We start from the raw sequence: 20279 nt of genomic DNA on the forward strand, positions 1-20279 counted from the left end.
GCCCTTAGACACCCTCTAGTCTCCTCACAACCCCTCCAGATTTCTCCCTTCTTCCCCAGAGCCCTTTCTTGAATATCTGCATGCCTTAGCACCCCTCTTCTGCACCCAGAACCCCTCTTTTCCACAGAATTGGGACACCAGCTCTCTTGTGGCGCCCCAGACCCCTTAGACATTTTCTAGTCTCCTCGCAACCCCTCCAGATTTCTCCTTTCTTTCCCAGAGCCATTTCTTGACAGTGTAGACCCCTTAGCACCCCTCTAGTGCACTCTGGACCCCTCTTTTCCACAGAATGGGGTCCCCCAGCTCTCTTCGGGCCCCTCAGACTCCTTGGACACCCTCTAGCCTCCTCACAACCCCTGCAGATTTCTCCCTTCTTGCCCAGAGGCATTTCTTGACCCTGTAGACACCTTTGCACCCATCTACTGCGCTCTGGATCCCTCTTTTCCACAGAATGCGGCCCTCCACCTCTCTTCTGGTCCCGCAGACCCCTTAGACACCCTCTAGTCTCCTCGCAACCCTTGCAGATTTCTCCCTTCTTGCCCAGAGCCATTTCTTGACCGTGTAGATGCCTTAGCACCCATCTAGTGTGCTCTGAACCCCTCTTTTCCACAGTGTCGGGCCCCCCAGCTCTCTTCTGGCCCCCCAGGCTCCTTAGACCCCCTCTAGTCTCCTCGCAACACCTCCAGATTTCTCCCTTCTTGCCCAGGGGTATTGCGTGATGATGTAGACGCCTTAGCAGCTCTCTGCTGTGCTCTGGACCCCTGTTTTCCATGGAATTGGGCCACCTGGCTGTCTTCTGGCCCCCTAGGCCCCTTAGACACCCTCTAGTCTCCTTGGCACCCCTCTAGATTTCTTCCTTCTTGCCCAGAGGCATTTCTTGACAGTGTAGACGCCTTAGTACCCCTCTAGTGCGCTCTGGACCCCTCTTTATCACAGAATGGGGCCCCGCAGCTCTGTTCTGGCCTTCCAGATGCCTTAGACACCCTCTAGTCTACTCGCAACCCCTCCAGATTTCTCCCTTCTTCCCCAGAGGCATTTCTTGACAGTGTAGACGCCTTAGTACCCTTCTACTGCGCTCTCAACGACTCTTTTCCACTGAATTGGGCCACCTGGCTGTCTTCGAGCCCTAATCCGATTAACCTTTTTTTTGCCTCAGAGCTCCATTTTGGATATCTAGAGTACTTTAGGACCCTGTTAGAAGCCTCAGAATTCCTGTTGAGCTTTTCTTCATGCTGTGGAGCCCTTTTTTGTTCCCCTACCAGACTTAGCAGCCCTCTGTTCTGCTTTGGCCTCATCTCTTGTGCTTTTATTTTTCTGTGCAGAGCTCTCTTTGTCCTCCAGACCCCTCAGCACCCCTCTAGTCCCCTCAGCAGGCTTGTAAAGGCCTTTGTCATGATCCAAAGCTGTGTTTTGGATCTCCAGTTCCCTTAGGACCCCCTATAGTGCACTGAGAACCCATCTGGAGGCCTTCGTTGTGCCCCACAGCCCTGTTTTGGTCATCTGCATAGTATAAGAGCCTTCCTGTCTCCTCAGAGCACCTCCTGAAGTCAGTCACGTTAGCCAGTTTTGGTTTTTTTGCCTTTTAGTCCCCTTAGGAGCCTTCTGGTCTGCTCAGAACCACTCCTGGGGTGTGGTGCTTGTTCTGCACCAGAGCTGTTCTCTGGCTGCACAGCCCCCTTTGGAATTCTCTAGTCTCCTCAGAAGCCCTTCAGATTTCTTCCTTGTTCTCCAGAGTCATTCCTTGGCCATGCGGGCTGCTTAGCACCTCTCTAGTGGCCTCTGGACTACTCTTTTGTCCTTCCTTGTTCCCTAGAGCTGTCTTTTGGCTATTTCCTTTAGGAGTTATTTAGTGGTCTCAGAATTCTTCCTGAGCCCTCTCTTATGCCCTAGAGTGCTGTTTTCATTGTTTAGGTGCCTGAGTACCCATGTTTTCTTCTGAACCCCTTTGGAGGCTTTACTTGTTCTCTTCTGCCTTCTTTTAGTTGCTCTCTAGTCTGCGTAAGAGATATCTAATCTGCTCTGGATTCTTCTTTAGAGCTTTGTTGTGCTGCATAGACCTCTATTGGTCCTGTAGAGCTCTGAGGAACCCCTTTATTTTACTCTGGACTACTCTGTCAGCCTTTCTTTTGTGCCTGAGCTCTGTTTTGGCCCTTTAGTCCTTGTGTGACCGCTGTCATCCATTCATAACTGCTTCTGGAAGCCTTTGTTGTGCCCCAGAGCCCTGCGTGGGTTCTCCAGCCCTCTTAGCATCCCTCTTCCCTCCTCGTGCGAGTCCTCCACTTAGGCATACAGAGGTAGTATTCCCGTGGGGAACTCTCCATTCCACCCAGTGGCCCCGTTTTCTAAGCACTCTAGGTACTATACAGGAAATACCCCTGTTTGGAAGTACTCACATTACAGAAGCAGCGTTGTTCCGGGGGGTTATTTAGATATCTTGGTTTGCCCTAGAGGAAATGCTGTCTTCCTACAACAGCTGTATTCAATACAGGTGTGAAGCAATTAGAGCAGTGTGGTGTAGCGTTCCCTTTATAGGTTATGTGGAATCTTGTAGTTTTCTTTCTAAGCCTAAGCAGAACTGATTTCTAGTTTTCAGTGTAAAGGCTAGTGCTAGTTAGGGTAAAAGAATTTAATAACAGACCTCCTGGTATTATGGATACAGTATATGAAGTCTTAGTAACAAAGAAGATGGTCCATTTTATCGAAGAGGTCTGTTTAGCCTTTCTGTGCTCTGCAGCCTAGCTACAGAGTGGAAGCAAAAGCCTTGCTCTTCCCTAGCCCTCTGTCTTTATGGCTGGCAGTGCTTTGCCCCTCCCCTTCCCAGGGCTTGTGGGTCGGGCAGTGGGCGGGGCTAGGGGTACATAAACCGAGGGCCTGGTGGCAGGGAGTTCATTCTGCGTTTGCTGTCCTTTGGGGTTAGTGGTCTGAACTTGTCTCGGCGAATAGCAGCATTTGCAGAAGCAAAGCTATCCAGGAAGAGTTATTGCTGCATTTGGAGATGCAAAGGCTGTTCCTTAAGATTAGAGCAACGGGATGGCTGAAGGTGGAGCCGTAAGCCTGCCAGAAAAATCGCTTAAAGCAGGCAGTTTCGGTTTTGCGTCGGTGTCTCGGCGCGGGGCGTTCAGGGGTGGAAGAGGGCTTTCGCGTCTGCAGTCGTATCTTTTGTTAACCATCAGTATTGTTTTGTTGCGTTTTTGTGTTTATTGCGGAAGGGATGCAGCTTCATCGCTCGGCTGTTTGAAGATGATGACACTCGAAGAATTGTTTGTCCCTCAGCTGGATTGCAGAGAAAAGGACAGAACAGGGGTCCCCGGAAAACATTTCCATCTACGTTTCTGCTCTACGTAGTGCTTGTGTGCCTTATGTCCAGTAATGTGGATGCATGTGAGATATCGTTCTCGTCAGCTACTGTGGTTTCCGGCTTGCTTGCCGGATGTTCTGCTGCTCCTCAGAAATATTGTCAGCTCTGTTCCAAGAGGAAGTGAGTAAGTTTTTTTTGTAGTATGCAGAGTTATGGAAGAATCTAGACTTTATGTGAAGAGTGTGAAGAGCCAAGTGAGCATTCTTCCTGCCTGGAAGTGCAGTATGATGAGAAAGGAAGTCACATCTTTGGAAACTAAGTGCAGCTGTGAGTAAGTCCATGTGTCTGAAGGGGTCAAAAAGCAACCTCCTGCAAGCTAACGAATTCACCTCTTTTCTTGTCCAAGCCTCAGTGCTGAGAGAGGAAAAAAAACTGCTGGCCTTCTCGGGACCGGCAGGAAGCAGTTTGCAGTCTCGCCCGGCAGCTCTTTTCTTTCATCTGTGCCTGCGAACCCACTGCCATCTGCTCTTTTGTGGCTCTGCTTCTGACTCCTACCGTGGCTTCTGGGGCTGTCCGCTTTGCTTTTTCAGATACCTTGCGGGCCTTTTCCAGGCATGCCTGAGGATTTGAGGTGAGGTAGAATGGGTGAGTGTAATGGCATGTCAGTTGTTTTACGGCTAGTCCGCAGTGCCTAGGAGAAGAGTAATTTTGTTGTTTTGTTTTTTGCAGGTGTCATGGGATTACTTTCAGTCAGGATGTGGGAGTATCGCTTTGGCGCGGTGCAGGTGAATGGAGCGACAACGGCGGTTTGGAGAGGCACGCTCTTGCAGATGAGCATGGAGGTGCCCGGCATGGGGTGTGACTGCTTGCGCTCTGGTTTGGCAGGTGATGAAGGTGAGCGAAGGAAGATTAGAGAGGATGTGGCTGCCATTGAGTGATGCCTCTTAAGGATCAAAAGTGACCTGACCGCCCCACCCGCCCCCAGCCCTGGAAAAGCTAAGGTGAGGGGCAAAGGGTGTTGGGGTTGTCTTCATTCTGTGCATGCGTGCTGATATTCAGTGTAGTAGGGAGGGCTGCTCTGGATGAGTGGTGTGTGAGGCAGAGGTGGTGGGGTGCCCATGGCAGAAAGTGAGGGTGTGGTACGTAGGGCAGCTCCAGCCTGTGTCTGTGTTGTGTAGTCTATGTGGTGTGTGTTATAGCTGTGCTATCTTTTGCTCAGGTCTTGATGTTGCTCTTGTTCTTTGTGCTCAAGGAGCACAGCCCACGCTCCACAGCGCCATCGCGGCAGGCATCCGCTGTCTTTTGCCTGGCCTCAGTCATCGGCATCGCTCCAGCGGATCGCGTCTCGTCCCGTGCGGGCAGCCAAAAGGGGCGGTCCGTCGCTCCGGCTTTGCATTGTGACCATTTGCGGCCGCTCATCTTCGGGGCCATTGTCGAGGCCTTTTTGCCTGCCCCTCTTCTGTTTCTGCTCTTGTTTTTCATCTTCTTGGCATGCTTTCAGGGTTCTTCCCTGTATCGCCGCAGCCTCGGGTCTTCCCGGCCGGGTGCTTCGGCATCGGTCGTCCCAGCTTTGCGGGCCGCTTTCTATCCCGGGCAGTGGCGTTTGACTCTTTTCTGGGCTCATCCGGAGCAGCAGAGCTGCACGGTCATGGCATCGTAGGGCTTTCTGGCTGGTAGCATCTTATGCGTGGGAATAGTTCTTTTTGCGTACGGCTTTCCTGCATGTTTGTGTCTGATGCTTGTACCTATGTGTGTTTGTTTTGTGTCTAATGCTTGTCTGTGTGTGTGGGGCTGGAGCTGCTTTGCCTGCGGTTATTAGCAGTGGTAGCGTATGGAGTGTGGCAGTGATGGCCCGGAATGGTGATCGGTCAGTGTCTGTGTGCTCCAGTTTATGTTGCTTTTTGCAGATGCTGAGCAGTGTTCCGAGTGGGTGCAAGGGAGCTGGAAGGAAGGGGCATGCCCCAAGAAGGTGAGCTAGAGATTTGGTTTTGGAAGGAGAGTGTTGCGGTCAGTGGGTTGCCCGGTTAATTTTTGCTTTGTGCTTGTAGGTGTGGAGCCTTGGGGGGAGCAGGTCGCTCACATCCAGGAGGAGCTGGGCGAGGTGAGCATCAGTCTGGGTGAGGACGTAGAGCCCGGCGTAGGGCCGTCATCTCATCGGCGTCGTCCCCATCGCCCGGCGCCGTTCCTGTTTTACAGGTGTGTGGCAGACCTCGGCGTGGGGAGCCGTAGCCCGGCAGTTGGGACGGGAGAGCGGAGCAGGTAAAGGTATTGTAGCGAGGTAATGTTGTGCATGGGGTGTGGTTTTTGGCATGACCTCAAGGTGTGGTCTTCTCGCTGGTTTTGCAGGCATTACAGGAAGTTTTGGAGAGGAGAAGGTGAGCGGCAACGAGCAGCCTGAGCAGGTGAGAAGGGAAGCTTGTCTGCCTGAGTTTTATTATGCGGTAGGGTGCTGCTGGGCTGCCTCTCGGTGATGTGTTTTGTTCTGCTTTTTCAGGTACGGTGCGGGCCTTTCCCAGGCGTGGCTGAGGATTTGAGGTGAAGTAGAATGGGTGCGTATAATGGTGTGGCAGTAGTTGTAGGGCTAGTCCGTACTGTCTAGCAGAAGAGTAGTTTTGTTGTTTTGCTTTTTCCAGATGCCACGGGCAGCGTCACAGCCACAATGCTGGAGCGTGGCTTTGGCACAGTACAGGTGAGTGTGATGACAATGGTGGTTTGGAGGAGGGTGTTCTCGCAGATGTGGCTGGAGCTGACCGGCAAGGGGGTCACTGCTTGTGCTCTGGTTTGGCAGGTGATAAAGGCAACTGTGGTGACTGAAGGGAGATCAGCGCGGATGCGGCTGCCATTGAGGATGGCTCTTGAGGAGCGATGGTGATGCCCAGCATTTGAACAGTTAAGTTGAGGGGCAAAGGGTATCAGGGGTGTCTTAACTCTGTGTGTGTGTGCACGCTGATGTTCAGTGTAGAGCGGAGGGCTGTTCTGGATGAGTGGGGTATGTGTGAGGCAGAGGTGGTGAGGTGCGCATGGCAGAAAGTGAGGGTGCGGTAGGCGGGGCAGCTCCAGCCTGTGTCTGTGTTGTTGTGTAGTCTATGTGGTGTGTGTTGTAGCTGTGCTATCTTTTGCTCAGGTCTTGATGTCGCCCTTGCTCTTTGTGCTCAAGGAGCACGGCCTACACTGTGGAGCGCTAGCATTGTAGGCCTCTGTCATGTTTTGCTGGCTTGACTCATCAGTATCGTACCCACGGATGGTGTCTCGTCACGTGCAGGCAGCCGAAGGGGGCGGTCCGTGCCTCCGGCTTTGCATCGTGCCCATCGATCTTTGCGGCCACCGTCGAGGCCTCGTCGGCCGCTCTTGTTCCGAGGCCGGTCTTGTTTTGCGTCTCACCGGTGCCCTTTCAGGGTTTTCTTCCCTGCGTCATCACGGCCTCAGGTCTTCCTTGCTGGCCTCTTCCGCATGGCCGTTCCTTGCTTTGCCGGCCGCTTTCCATCCTGGGTGTTGACATCTTAGTCTTTTCTGGGCTCGTCCAGAGCATCAGAGCCGCAGGGCTGTGGTGTCATCAGATACCATGTGGAACGCATTGGAATAGTTCTTTTTGCATAGGGCTTTCCTTCATGTTTGTGTCTAATGTTTTTTTTTTTTTTTGTCTGTCTGTGTGTGTTTGGAGCTGCCTTGCTTGTGGGTGTTAGGAATGGTGGTGTGCGGAGTGTGTCAGTGATGGACTGGAATGGTGATTTGTCAATGTCTGTGTGCTCCACTTTATGTTGTTTTGTTTTGTTGTTTTTTGCAGATGCTGAGCAGTGTTCTGAGTGGGCCCAAGGGAGCTGGAGGAAGAAAGTGGCATGCCCCAAGAAGGTGAGCTAGAGATTTGGTGTTGGAAGGAGAGTGTTGCGGTCAGTGGGTTGCGCGGTCAATTTTTGCTTTGTGCTTGTAGGCGTGGAGCCTTGCGGGGAGCAGGTCGCTCACATCCAGGAGGAGCAGGATGAGGTGAGCATCAGTTCGGGAGCGGACGTAGAGCCCGGCGTAGGACCATCACCTCGTCGGCGCTGTCCCCGTCGCCCAGCGCCGTTCCTGTTTTACAGGTGTGTGGCGGACCTCGGTGTGGGGAGCTATAGCCCAGCAGTTGGGATGGGAGAGCGGAGCAGGAAAAGGTGTGGGAGCGAATGCCTGATGTGGATGGGCTGTGGTGTTGCGGGCATCGCCTGAGCACGTGATTTCTCTCTGTGCTTGCAGGTTTTGCGGGAAGTTGTGGAGAGAAGCAGCTGAGTGCTGAGAAGAGCCTGAGCAGGTGAGTGGGGGAGCTTGTTGGGTCTGATTTTATTGTGGGGTGGGTGGTGTTGGGCTGCCTCTTGGTGATGCCTTTTGCTCTGCTTTTTCAGGTCTGCTGTGGGCCTTTCCCAGGCGTGGCTGAGACTTTCAGGTGAGTGGATCGGAGCTGGATGTTGTAGGGCTGGTGAGCGCTGCCTGGCAGAAGAGTCACTTTGTTATTTTGTTTTTTTCCAGGTGCCACGGGCTTCCCCCCGGGCAGGATGTTGGCGTTTGGAGTTGTTGCGGTGCAGGTGAGTGGAGCGCCGATGGCGCTTTGGTGGAGGGTGCCCTTGCAGATGGGGATGGAGCTGACTGGCAAGAGAGTGACTGCTTGTGCTCTGGTTTGGCAGGTGATGAAGGCAAATGTGGTGAGCAAAGGAAGATCAGTGTGGATGCGGCTGCTGCTGAGGATGGCTCTTGAGGACCGGTGACCTACAGCACTGCCACAGTTAAGTTGAGGGGCAAAGGGTGTTGGGGCATCCTCAGTTTCTGTGTATGTGTGTGTGCGTGCTGATGTTCAGTGTAGAGTGGAGGGTTGTTCTGGATGAGTGGTGTGTGTGAGGCAGAGGCAGTGGGGTGTGCATGGCAGAAAGCGAGGGTGGGTGTCAGGCAGGGCAGCTCCAGCCTGTGTCTGTGTTGTTGTGTAGTTTATGTGGTGTGTGTTGTAGCTGTGCTATCTTTTGCTCAGGTCTTGATGTTGCTCTTGCTCTTTGTGCTCAAAGAGCACAGCCTATGCTCTGCAGCGGTAGCGTGGCAGGCATCCATTGTCTTTTGCCTGGCCAGACTCATCAGCGTTGCTCCAATGGACTACATCTTGTTCTGCACAGGCAGCTGAAAGGGGCAGTCTGTCACTGTGACTCTGCATTGTGGCCGTTTGCAGTGTAGTCATAGTCGCGGCCATCGTCGAGGCCTCATCGGCCGCACCTCTTCCGGGGCCGCTCTTGTTTTGCGTCTCGCTGGCGCCCTTTCAGGGTTTCCTTCCCTGTGTCATCATGGCCTCGGGTCTTTCTTGCCAGCCTCCTCTGCGTCAGTCTTCTGAGCTTTGCCGGTCCCTTTCCATCCTGGGCATTGACGTTTGACTCTTTTCTGGGCTTGTCCAGAGCCTAGGCCCTACGATGCCACCACTGTGTGGCTCTTCCTGGCCAGTAGTGTCTTATGTGTGGGAACAGGTTTTTTTTGTGTAGGGCTGTCCTCTGTGTTTGTGTCTGCTGTTTGTTTGTCTGTGTGTTTTTGGGGCTGGAGCTGCCTTGCCTGTGGGTGTTAGCCATGGTGGTGTGTGGAGTGTGTCCGTGATGGACTGGAGTGGTGGTGTTGCAGGCATCGTCTGAGTGTGTGATTTCTCTCTGTGCTTGCAGGTTTTGCGGGAAGTTGTGGAGAGAAGCAGCTGAGTGCTGAGAAGAGCCTGAGCAGGTGAGCGGGGGAGCTTGTTGGGTCTGATTTTATTGTGGGGTGGGTGGTGTTGGGCTGCCTCTCAGTGATGCCTTTTTCTCTGTTTTTTCAGGTCTGCTGTGGGCCTTTCCCAGGCGTGGCTGAGATTTTCAGGTGAGTGGATTGGAGCTGGATGTTGTAGGGCTGGTGAGCGCTGCCTGGCAGAAGAGTCACTTTGTTATTTTGTTTTCTTCCAGGTGCCACGGGCTTCCTCCCCAGGCATTGGAGTTGTTGTGGTGCAGGTGAGTGGAGTGCCGATGGCGCTTTGGTGGAGGGTGCCCTTGCAGATGGGGATGGAGCTGACTGGCAAGAGAGTGACTGCTTGTGCTCTGGTTTGGCAGGTGATGAAGGCAAATGTGGTGAGCAAAGGAAGATCAGTGTGGATGCGGCTGCTGCTGAGGATGGCTCTTGAGGACCGGTGACCTACAGCACTGCCACAGTTAAGTTGAGGGGCAAAGGGTGTTGGGGCATCCTCAGTTTCTGTGTATGTGTGTGTGCGTGCTGATGTTCAGTGTAGAGTGGAGGGTTGTTCTGGATGAGTGGTGTGTGTGAGGCAGAGGCAGTGGGGTGTGCATGGCAGAAAGTGAGGGTGGATGTCAGGCAGGGCAGCTCCAGCCTGTGTCTGTGTTGTTGTGTAGTGTATGTGGTGTGTGTTGTAGCTGTGCTATCTTTTGCTCAGGTCTTGATGTTGCTCTTGCTCTTTGTGCTCAAGGAGCACAGCCTATGCTCTGCAGCAGTAGTGTGGCAGGCATCCATTGTCTTTTGCCTGGCCAGACTCATCAGCATTGCTCCAATGGACTACATCTTGTTCTGTATAGGCAGCTGAAAGGGGTGGTCTGTGACTCTGACTGTGCATCGTGGCCGTTTGCGGTCCGTCATAGTCGTGGCCACCGTTGAGGCCTCATCGGCCACACCTCTTCCGGGGCCGCTCTTGTCTTGCGTCTCGCTGGCGCCCTTTCAGGGTTTCCTTCCCTGCATCATCATGGCCTCGGGTCTTTCTCGCCGGCCTCCTCTGCATCACTCTTCTGAGCTTTGCCGGTCCCTTTCCATCCTGGGCATTGACGTTTGACTCTTTTCTGGGCTCGTCCAGAGCCTCGGCCCTACGACGCCACGACCGTGCGGCTCTTTCTGGCCGGCAGTCTTATGTGTGGGAATAGGGTTTTTTTTGTGTAGGGCTGTCCTCTGTGTTTGTGTCTGCTATTTGTTTGTCTGTGTGTTTTTGGGGCTGGAGCTGCCTTGCCTGTGGGTGTTAGCCATGGTGGTGTGTGGAGTGTGTCCGTGATGGACTGGAGTGGTGGTGTTGCGGGCATCGCCTGAGTGTGTGACTTCTCTCTGTGCTTGCAGGTTTTGCGGGAAGTTGTGGAGAGAAGCAGCTGAGTGCTGAGAAGAGCCTGAGCAGGTGAGTGGGGCAGCCTGTTGGGTCTGATTTTATTGTGGGGTGGGTGGTGTTGGGCTGCCTCTCAGTGATGCCTTTTGCTCTGCTTTTTCAGGTCTGCTGTGGGCCTTTTCCAGGCGTGGCTGAGACTTTCAGGTGAGTGGATCGGAGCTGGATGTTGTAGGGCTGGTGAGCGCTGCCTGGCAGAAGGGTCACTTTGTTATTTTGTTTTTTTCCAGGCGCCACGGGCTTCCCCCCAGGCAGGATGTTGGCGTTTGGAGTTGTTGCGGTGCAGGTGAGTGGAGCGCCGATGGCGCTTTGGTGGAGGGTGCCCTTGCAGATGGGGATGGAGCTGACTGGCAAGGGGGTGACTGCTTGTGCTCTGGTTTGGCAGGTGATGAAGGCAAATGTGGTGAGCAAAAGAAGATCAGAGGGTGTGGCTGCTGCAGAGGATGTGTCTGCTGTTGAGGATGCCTCTTGAGGAGCAACAGTGATGCAGAGCACTGCAAAAGCGAAGTGCATGGGCAAAGGGTGTTGCGGGGTGTGTGTGTGTGTGTGTGTGTGTGTGTGTGTGTGTGTGTGTGTGTTGGTGTGTGTGAGGCAGAGGCAGTGGGGTGTGCATGGCAGAAAGCGAGGGTGGGTGTCAGGCAGGGCAGCTCCAGCCTGTGTCTGTGTTGTTGTGTAGTGTATGTGGTGTGTGTTGTAGCTGTGCTATCTTTTGCTCAGGTCTTGATGTTGCCCTTGCTCTTTGTGCTCAAGGAGCACAGCATATGCTTTGTAGTGCTAGTGCAACAGGCATCTGCTGTCTTTTGTCTGGTCTTGACCGACTCATCTGTGTTGCTCCAATGATCATCTTGTTCTGTGCAGGCAGCTGAAAGCAGCAGTCTGTCACTGTGATTCTGCATTGTTTCTGGCCAATCATCTTGGCAGCCATCATTCAGGTCTTGTTGGTCGTGTGTTTTCTGAGGCCTCTCTTATTTTGCATCCTCCTGGTGCCCTTTCAGGGTTTTCTTCCCTGTGTCATCAGAGCCTCGGGTCTTTCTTGCTGGCCTCTTCCGCATGGCCGTTCCTCGCTTTGCCGGCCCCTTTCCATCACAGATGGTGGCATCTGACTCTTTTCTGGTCTCGTGGAGAGCACCAGAGCCGCACGGTCGTGGCATTGTAGGGCTTTCTGGCTGGCAGCATCTTCTGTGCTGGCATTGTTTTTTGCATGGAGGGTGTGTGTATGTGTCTGTGTGTATGTGTCTGTGTGTATGTGTCTGTGTGTATGTGTCTGTGTGTACGTGTCTGTGTGTGTGTTTGGAGCTGCCTTGCCTGTGGGTGTAGTAATGGTAGTTGCCAGAGCAGAATAATGTATCTATGAAACACTTATTTTGTTTTTTCTTTTTTTTTTTTTTGGGGGGGGGGGGTTGTGTCAGTAAGAGATAAAAGTAGGTTTTTTTCTTTAATTTTTTTTATTGGGATGGCCATTTTGGGGGCGGGGGGGGGGGTTCTATTCATGCCAGGATAGTGTTATCTTTAAATAAGGATGGAAGCATGTGGTTTTGTTAGTAGCTGTGATGACTGTCTGTGGTGGGAGTGTGTGGGCAGTTGGGTGGGCTTGGTGGTGCGTGTGTCTAACCTTGTATGCATGTGTTTTTCTTTTTCCAGGTTGTAGTTAGAATTTATTTTAAAATAATTAAAAAAAAAACCCCAGCTGGGGGATTTTTTTTTTTTTTTCCCCCGGCTGGGTTTTTTTTCCCCCGGTCCCGGCCGCTCTGCGAGGCGATGATCATCGCCAATGTTGGTGCGGAGCTGTGGCTGGGGACTGGGGGTTTTGTAGGCAGGGCAGTTTTTGGAGGTGTCCAGTAATGCTGTTACTGGGAGCTGTCCAAAAGACTGGAGGCGCTTGCCTGTTACTGTAGGGAGGTAGAATGATTGTGGTGGGAGTGAGTGGGCAGCTGTGTGGTTGTTGGGTGGGCTTGGTGGTGAGTGTGTCTAACTTTGTATGCATGTGTTTTTCTTTTTCCAGGTTGTAGTTAGAATTTATTTTAAAATAATTAAAAAAAAACCCAGCTGGGGGATTTTTTTTTTTTCCCCCGGCTGGGTTTTTTTTCCCCCGGTCCCGGCCGCTCTGCGAGGCGATGATCATCGCCAATGTTGGTGCGGAGCTTTGGCTGGGGACCGGGGGTTTTGTAGGCAGGGCAGTTTTTGGAGGTGTCCAGTAACGTTGTTACTGGGAGCTGTCCAAAAGACTGGAGGCGCTTGCTGACTGATGAGAGTAGTAGCGGTGAGAATGTAGAGGTGAATGCTGAAGAGTGTGTGCAGCTCTTGTAGAGTGTGGGCTTGTTATGTTTTGTATGTTGTGATGATGATTTTTTTTGTGCAATAAAACAATAAAGATGGTGGTGTGTGTGTCTCCTTTCAAATAAAGATGGTTTTGCTGTTTGTTTCTGTTGTCTTATTTGAATTGCATGCGCCACACATTTGCTCTTACCCTTTTCCTCTTTGCTCTTGCTCTTTTGACCTTTTAAAATAAGAAGAAGGCAGAAGTTTTTGTCTTGTTCTTATTTTAATTTTTTGGTCCTCTGTTCTGTTTCCTATTCTTTTTTTCTTTGTCTGTCTCTTATGCCTTTTTCTTCTCCTTTTCCCTGATTGTCTATGTTCACTTTGTCCAGGTTTCTCTCTACCTTTCTCTGTCTTTACTATTTACTCTTTCAGTCTGCCTGCACTGTGGTGCTCTGCTCTCTGTGCTTTTCTCTGTATTCTGTGCTCTGCCCTCAGCTTTGTGTTTTCTGCTTTGCTCTCTGTGTTCTGCTGTGTTCTGCTTTGCTCTGTATTTTCTGTTTTGCTGTGCTCTTTGCTGTGCTTTTTGCTTTGTTCTGTTCTCTGTGTTCTGCTCTTTTCTTTGTTCTGCTCTCTCAGCTCTCCTGTGTGTGCTTTTTGCTCTGTTCTCTGTTTTCTCTGTTGTTTTCTGTGCTTTCTGTCTTCTCTCTGGTTGTCTTTGTTCTCTCTGGTTGTCTTCTCTGTTGTCTTTTTTCTGTTTGTCGTCTCTGTTGTTCTGTCTTTGTCCTCTGTCTTTGTCTTTGTTTGTTGTCTTTGTCCTCTGTTGTTCTGTGTTTGTCCTGTGTTTGTCTTTTGTTGTTTGTCTCGTCTCTGTTTGTCTTGTCTCTGTTTGTCTTTGTCTTGTCTCTGTTTGTCTTGTCTCTGTTTGTCTTTGTCTTGTCTCTCTTTGTCTTGTCTCTGTTTGTCTTTGTCTTTGTCTCTCTTTGTCTTGTCTCTGTCTCTCTTTGTCTTGTCTCTGTTTGTCTTGTCTCTCTTTGTCTTGTCTCTGTTTGTCTTTGTCTTGTCTCTCTTTGTCTTGTCTCTGTTTGTCTTTGTCTTGTCTCTCTTTGTCTTGTCTCTGTTTGTCTTTGTCTTGTCTCTCTTTGTCTTTGTCTTGTCTCTCTTTGTCTTGTCTCTGTTTGTCTTTGTCTTGTCTCTCTTTGTCTTGTCTCTGTTTGTCTTTGTCTTGTCTCTGTTTGTCTTTGTCTTGTCTCTCTTTGTCTTGTCTCTGTTTGTCTTTGTCTTGTCTCTGTTTGTCTTTGTCTTTGTCTCTCTTTGTCTTGTCTCTGTCTCTCTTTGTCTTGTCTCTGTTTGTCTTGTCTCTCTTTGTCTTGTCTCTGTTTGTCTTTGTCTTGTCTCTCTTTGTCTTGTCTCTGTTTGTCTTTGTCTTGTCTCTCTTTGTCTTGTCTCTGTTTGTCTTTGTCTTGTCTCTCTTTGTCTTTGTCTTGTCTCTCTTTGTCTTTGTCTTGTCTCTCTTTGTCTTTGTCTTGTCTCTCTTTGTCTTTGTCTTGTCTCTGTTTGTCTTTGTCTTGTCTCTGTTTGTCTTTGTCTTGTCTCTGTTTGTCTTTGTCTTGTCTCTGTTTGTCTTTGTCTCTGTTTGTCTTTGTCTCTGTTTGTCTTTGTCTCTGTTTGTCTTTGTCTCTGTTTGTCTTTGTCTCTGTTTGTCTTTGTCTTTGTCTCTCTTTCTTTGTCTCTCTTTGTCTTTGTCTGTCTTTGTCTTTGTCTTTGTCTCTCTTCGTCTTTGTCTTCTGTTTCCTCTTCCTCTTCTCCTCTCTTCCTCTTCTCCTCTCTTCCTCTTCTCCTCTCTTCCTCTTCTCCTCTCTTCCTCTTCTCCTCTCTTCCTCTTCTCCTCTCTTCCTCTTCTCCTCTCTTCCTCTTCTCCTCTCTTCCTCTTCTCCTCTCTTCCTCTTCTCCTCTCTTCCTCTTCTCCTCTCTTCCTCTTCTCCTCTCTTCCTCTTCTTTTTTCTAGCATACTGGCTGGGAGCAAATAATAATGATTTAACCATTTAAAAAAAAAATTATTTGCTCCCAGCCAGTATCCTACCCCTGCTACTGAATTCATTAAATATGCAAATTAAGCCTTTCTATACTTATTATTTTTCTTTCTTTTTATATATACTATATACTCACTGTACACACATAATATACACATATACTACACAGTCTATGCATACATATATGTACAAAAACAGCACATACACAAATAGTATACATACCATATACACAATGTATATGCCCTCCATGCACGATGACATACACCATACACAAACACAGGGTGAATCACATGCTAACAACAGTAACAGCAAAAGGAATTCACCACATATAAGCAGTTAGGGGAGCCACACACACTTGTCAGATACCCACCCAAAAGCATACACACCCACCTGGTCCCACCCCCCCCGCCAAGAGTCACACACTAGGGCAATACTTCACCTGTACACTAGGGTTACCAATCTGACACCAAATACAATTACCATTAGGGAGCCCCCTGCCGTTAGCATTAGGGTTATTCCACACCCCTTATTATTAGACTTTGACTGCCCCCTGCTGGCCAGTCACAGTAACACTGCTAGGGTTACACATGAGCACCTGGGACTGAGGGTTACAGCCTACAGGCCACTAGGGGTACGGGGGAGCCAGGGGTAGGGGGAGCCAGGGGAGGTAGGGGAGCTAGGGGGGGCTGAGGGGGGTAGGGGGCGGCTAGGGGGGTTGGGGGGGGCCTGGGGGGTTGGCAGGGCTGGGGGGGCTAGGGGTAGGGAGGCCTAGGGGGGGTAGGCTTACAGTTGGGGTTACAGGTTGGGGTTAGGATTAGGGTTAGAGCCATTTAGGGTGAGGGTTACAAGTTAGGGGTTAGAGGTCAGGGTCAGGGTCAGGGTCAGGGTCAGGGTCAGGGTCAGGGTCAGGGGTTGGGGTTAGGGGTTAGGGGTTAGGGGTTAGGGGTTAGGGGTTAGGGTTAGGGTTAGGGTTAGGGTTAGGGTTAGAGGGTTAGGGTTAGGGTTAGGGTTAGGGTTAGCGCGACCCATTTAGGGTTAGGGTTAGGGTTAGGGTTAGGGTTAGGGTTAGGGTTAGGGTTAGGGGTTAGGGGTTAGGGTTAGGGTTAGGGTTAGGGTTAGGGTTAGGGTTAGGGTTAGGGTTAGGGTTAGGGTTAGGGTTAGGGTTAGGGTTAGGGTTAGGGTTAGGGTTAGGGTTAGGGTTAGGGTTAGGGTTAGGGTTAGGGTTAGGGTTAGGGTTAGGGTTAGGGTTAGGGTTAGGGTTAGGGTTAGGGTTAGGGTTAGGGTTAGGGTTAGGGTTAGGGTTAGGGTTAGGGTTAGGGTTAGGGTTAGGGTTAGGGTTAGGGTTAGGGTTAGGGTTAGGGTTAGGGTTAGGGTTAGGGTTAGGGTTAGGGTTAGGGTTAGGGTTAGGGTTAGGGTTAGGGTTAGGGTTAGGGTTAGGGTTAGGGTTAGGGTTAGGGTTAGGGTTAGGGTTAGGGTTAGGGTTAGGGTTAGGGTTAGGGTTAGGGTTAGGGTTAGGGTTAGGGTTAGGGTTAGGGTTAGGGTTAGGGTTAGGGTTAGGGTTAGGGTTAGGGTTAGGGTTAGGGTTAGGGTTAGGGTTAGGGTTAGGGTTAGGGTTAGGGTTAGGGTTAGGGTTAGGGTTAGGGTTAGGGTTAGGGTTAGGGTTAGGGTTAGGGTTAGGGTTAGGGTTAGGGTTAGGGTTAGGGTTAGGGTTAGGGTTAGGGTTAGGGTTAGGGTTAGGGTTAGGGTTAGGGTTAGGGTTAGGGTTAGGGTTAGGGTTAGGGTTAGGGTTAGGGTTAGGGTTAGGGTTAGGGTTAGGGTTAGGGTTAGGGTTAGGGTTAGGGTTAGGGTTAGGGTTAGGGTTAGGGTTAGGGTTAGGGTTAGGGTTAGGGTTAGGGTTAGGGTTAGGGTTAGGGTTAGGGTTAGGGTTAGGGTTAGGGTTAGGGTTAGGGTTAGGGTTAGGGTTAGGGTTAGGGTTAGGGTTAGGGTTAGGGTTAGGGTTAGGGTTAGGGTTAGGGTTAGGGTTAGGGTTAGGGTTAGGGTTAGGGTTAGGGTTAGGGTTAGGGTTAGGGTTAGGGTTAGGGTTAGGGTTAGGGTTAGGGTTAGGGTTAGGGTTAGGGTTAGGGTTAGGGTTAGGGTTAGGGTTAGGGTTAGGGTTAGGGTTAGGGTTAGGGTTAGGGTTAGGGTTAGGGTTAGGGTTAGGGTTAGGGTTAGGGTTAGGGTTAGGGTTAGGGTTAGGGTTAGGGTTAGGGTTAGGGTTAGGGTTAGGGTTAGGGTTAGGGTTAGGGTTAGGGTTAGGGTTAGGGTTAGGGTTAGGGTTAGGGTTAGGGTTAGGGTTAGGGTTAGGGTTAGGGTTAGGGTTAGGGTTAGGGTTAGGGTTAGGGTTAGGGTTAGGGTTAGGGTTAGGGTTAGGGTTAGGGTTAGGGTTAGGGTTAGGGTTAGGGTTAGGGTTAGGGTTAGGGTTAGGGTTAGGGTTAGGGTTAGGGTTAGGGTTAGGGTTAGGGTTAGGGTTAGGGTTAGGGTTAGGGTTAGGGTTAGGGTTAGGGTTAGGGTTAGGGTTAGGGTTAGGGTTAGGGTTAGGGTTAGGGTTAGGGTTAGGGTTAGGGTTAGGGTTAGGGTTAGGGTTAGGGTTAGGGTTAGGGTTAGGGTTAGGGTTAGGGTTAGGGTTAGGGTTAGGGTTAGGGTTAGGGTTAGGGTTAGGGTTAGGGTTAGGGTTAGGGTTAGGGTTAGGGTTAGGGTTAGGGTTAGGGTTAGGGTTAGGGTTAGGGTTAGGGTTAGGGTTAGGGTTAGGGTTAGGGTTAGGGTTAGGGTTAGGGTTAGGGTTAGGGTTAGGGTTAGGGTTAGGGTTAGGGTTAGGGTTAGGGTTAGGGTTAGGGTTAGGGTTAGGGTTAGGGTTAGGGTTAGGGTTAGGGTTAGGGTTAGGGTTAGGGTTAGGGTTAGGGTTAGGGTTAGGGTTAGGGTTAGGGTTAGGGTTAGGGTTAGGGTTAGGGTTAGGGTTAGGGTTAGGGTTAGGGTTAGGGTTAGGGTTAGGGTTAGGGTTAGGGTTAGGGTTAGGGTTAGGGTTAGGGTTAGGGTTAGGGTTAGGGTTAGGGTTAGGGTTAGGGTTAGGGTTAGGGTTAGGGTTAGGGTTAGGGTTAGGGTTAGGGTTAGGGTTAGGGTTAGGGTTAGGGTTAGGGTTAGGGTTAGGGTTAGGGTTAGGGTTAGGGTTAGGGTTAGGGTTAGGGTTAGGGTTAGGGTTAGGGTTAGGGTTAGGGTTAGGGTTAGGGTTAGGGTTAGGGTTAGGGTTAGGGTTAGGGTTAGGGTTAGGGTTAGGGTTAGGGTTAGGGTTAGGGTTAGGGTTAGGGTTAGGGTTAGGGTTAGGGTTAGGGTTAGGGTTAGGGTTAGGGTTAGGGTTAGGGTTAGGGTTAGGGTTAGGGTTAGGGTTAGGGTTAGGGTTAGGGTTAGGGTTAGGGTTAGGGTTAGGGTTAGGGTTAGGGTTAGGGTTAGGGTTAGGGTTAGGGTTAGGGTTAGGGTTAGGGTTAGGGTTAGGGTTAGGGTTAGGGTTAGGGTTAGGGTTAGGGTTAGGGTTAGGGTTAGGGTTAGGGTTAGGGTTAGGGTTAGGGTTAGGGTTAGGGTTAGGGTTAGGGTTAGGGTTAGGGTTAGGGTTAGGGTTAGGGTTAGGGTTAGGGTTAGGGTTAGGGTTAGGGTTAGGGTTAGGGTTAGGGTTAGGGTTAGGGTTAGGGTTAGGGTTAGGGTTAGGGTTAGGGTTAGGGTTAGGGTTAGGGTTAGGGTTAGGGTTAGGGTTAGGGTTAGGGTTAGGGTTAGGGTTAGGGTTAGGGTTAGGGTTAGGGTTAGGGTTAGGGTTAGGGTTAGGGTTAGGGTTAGGGTTAGGGTTAGGGTTAGGGTTAGGGTTAGGGTTAGGGTTAGGGTTAGGGTTAGGGTTAGGGTTAGGGTTAGGGTTAGGGTTAGGGTTAGGGTTAGGGTTAGGGTTAGGGTTAGGGTTAGGGTTAGGGTTAGGGTTAGGGTTAGGGTTAGGGTTAGGGTTAGGGTTAGGGTTAGGGTTAGGGTTAGGGTTAGGGTTAGGGTTAGGGTTAGGGTTAGGGTTAGGGTTAGGGTTAGGGTTAGGGTTAGGGTTAGGGTTAGGGTTAGGGTTAGGGTTAGGGTTAGGGTTAGGGTTAGGGTTAGGGTTAGGGTTAGGGTTAGGGTTAGGGTTAGGGTTAGGGTTAGGGTTAGGGTTAGGGTTAGGGTTAGGGTTAGGGTTAGGGTTAGGGTTAGGGTTAGGGTTAGGGTTAGGGTTAGGGTTAGGGTTAGGGTTAGGGTTAGGGTTAGGGTTAGGGTTAGGGTTAGGGTTAGGGTTAGGGTTAGGGTTAGGGTTAGGGTTAGGGTTAGGGTTAGGGTTAGGGTTAGGGTTAGGGTTAGGGTTAGGGTTAGGGTTAGGGTTAGGGTTAGGGTTAGGGTTAGGGTTAGGGTTAGGGTTAGGGTTAGGGTTAGGGTTAGGGTTAGGGTTAGGGTTAGGGTTAGGGTTAGGGTTAGGGTTAGGGTTAGGGTTAGGGTTAGGGTTAGGGTTAGGGTTAGGGTTAGGGTTAGGGTTAGGGTTAGGGTTAGGGTTAGGGTTAGGGTTAGGGTTAGGGTTAGGGTTAGGGTTAGGGTTAGGGTTAGGGTTAGGGTTAGGGTTAGGGTTAGGGTTAGGGTTAGGGTTAGGGTTAGGGTTAGGGTTAGGGTTAGGGTTAGGGTTAGGGTTAGGGTTAGGGTTAGGGTTAGGGTTAGGGTTAGGGTTAGGGTTAGGGTTAGGGTTAGGGTTAGGGTTAGGGTTAGGGTTAGGGTTAGGGTTAGGGTTAGGGTTAGGGTTAGGGTTAGGGTTAGGGTTAGGGTTAGGGTTAGGGTTAGGGTTAGGGTTAGGGTTAGGGTTAGGGTTAGGGTTAGGGTTAGGGTTAGGGTTAGGGTTAGGGTTAGGGTTAGGGTTAGGGTTAGGGTTAGGGTTAGGGTTAGGGTTAGGGTTAGGGTTAGGGTTAGGGTTAGGGTTAGGGTTAGGGTTAGGGTTAGGGTTAGGGTTAGGGTTAGGGTTAGGGTTAGGGTTAGGGTTAGGGTTAGGGTTAGGGTTAGGGTTAGGGTTAGGGTTAGGGTTAGGGTTAGGGTTAGGGTTAGGGTTAGGGTTAGGGTTAGGGTTAGGGTTAGGGTTAGGGTTAGGGTTAGGGTTAGGGTTAGGGTTAGGGTTAGGGTTAGGGTTAGGGTTAGGGTTAGGGTTAGGGTTAGGGTTAGGGTTAGGGTTAGGGTTAGGGTTAGGGTTAGGGTTAGGGTTAGGGTTAGGGTTAGGGTTAGGGTTAGGGTTAGGGTTAGGGTTAGGGTTAGGGTTAGGGTTAGGGTTAGGGTTAGGGTTAGGGTTAGGTTAGGGTTAGGGTTAGGGTTAGGGTTAGGGTTAGGGTTAGGGTTAGGGTTAGGGTTAGGGTTAGGGTTAGGGTTAGGGTTAGGTTAGGGTTAGGGTTAGGGTTAGGGTTAGGGTTAGGGTTAGGGTTAGGGTTAGGGTTAGGGTTAGGGTTAGGGTTAGGGTTAGGGTTAGGGTTAGGGTTAGGGTTAGGGTTAGGGTTAGGGTTAGGGTTAGGGT

At 50.8% G+C, this 20279-nt stretch overlaps 2 long non-coding RNA genes across 2 annotated transcripts; both read left to right on the forward strand.

Annotated features, from left to right (window-relative positions):
• The first annotated feature begins 3525 nt into the window (after positions 1–3525).
• On the forward strand, positions 3526–4254 carry LOC135326071 (uncharacterized). The gene is made up of 3 exons (XR_010386728.1): positions 3526–3943; positions 4028–4083; positions 4184–4254. It is a non-coding gene; the product is annotated as an uncharacterized LOC135326071 (long non-coding RNA).
• A 1535-nt stretch (positions 4255–5789) lies between these two features.
• LOC135326072 (uncharacterized) lies at positions 5790–7308 on the forward strand. The gene is made up of 5 exons (XR_010386729.1): positions 5790–5847; positions 5932–5987; positions 6087–6187; positions 7083–7147; positions 7227–7308. It is a non-coding gene; the product is annotated as an uncharacterized LOC135326072 (long non-coding RNA).
• Positions 7309–20279: the final 12971 nt, after the last annotated feature.

This window comes from Dromaius novaehollandiae, unplaced genomic scaffold (assembly GCF_036370855.1).
Source record: "Dromaius novaehollandiae isolate bDroNov1 unplaced genomic scaffold, bDroNov1.hap1 HAP1_SCAFFOLD_70, whole genome shotgun sequence".
In the NCBI taxonomy this organism is placed as follows: domain Eukaryota; kingdom Metazoa; phylum Chordata; class Aves; order Casuariiformes; family Dromaiidae; genus Dromaius; species Dromaius novaehollandiae.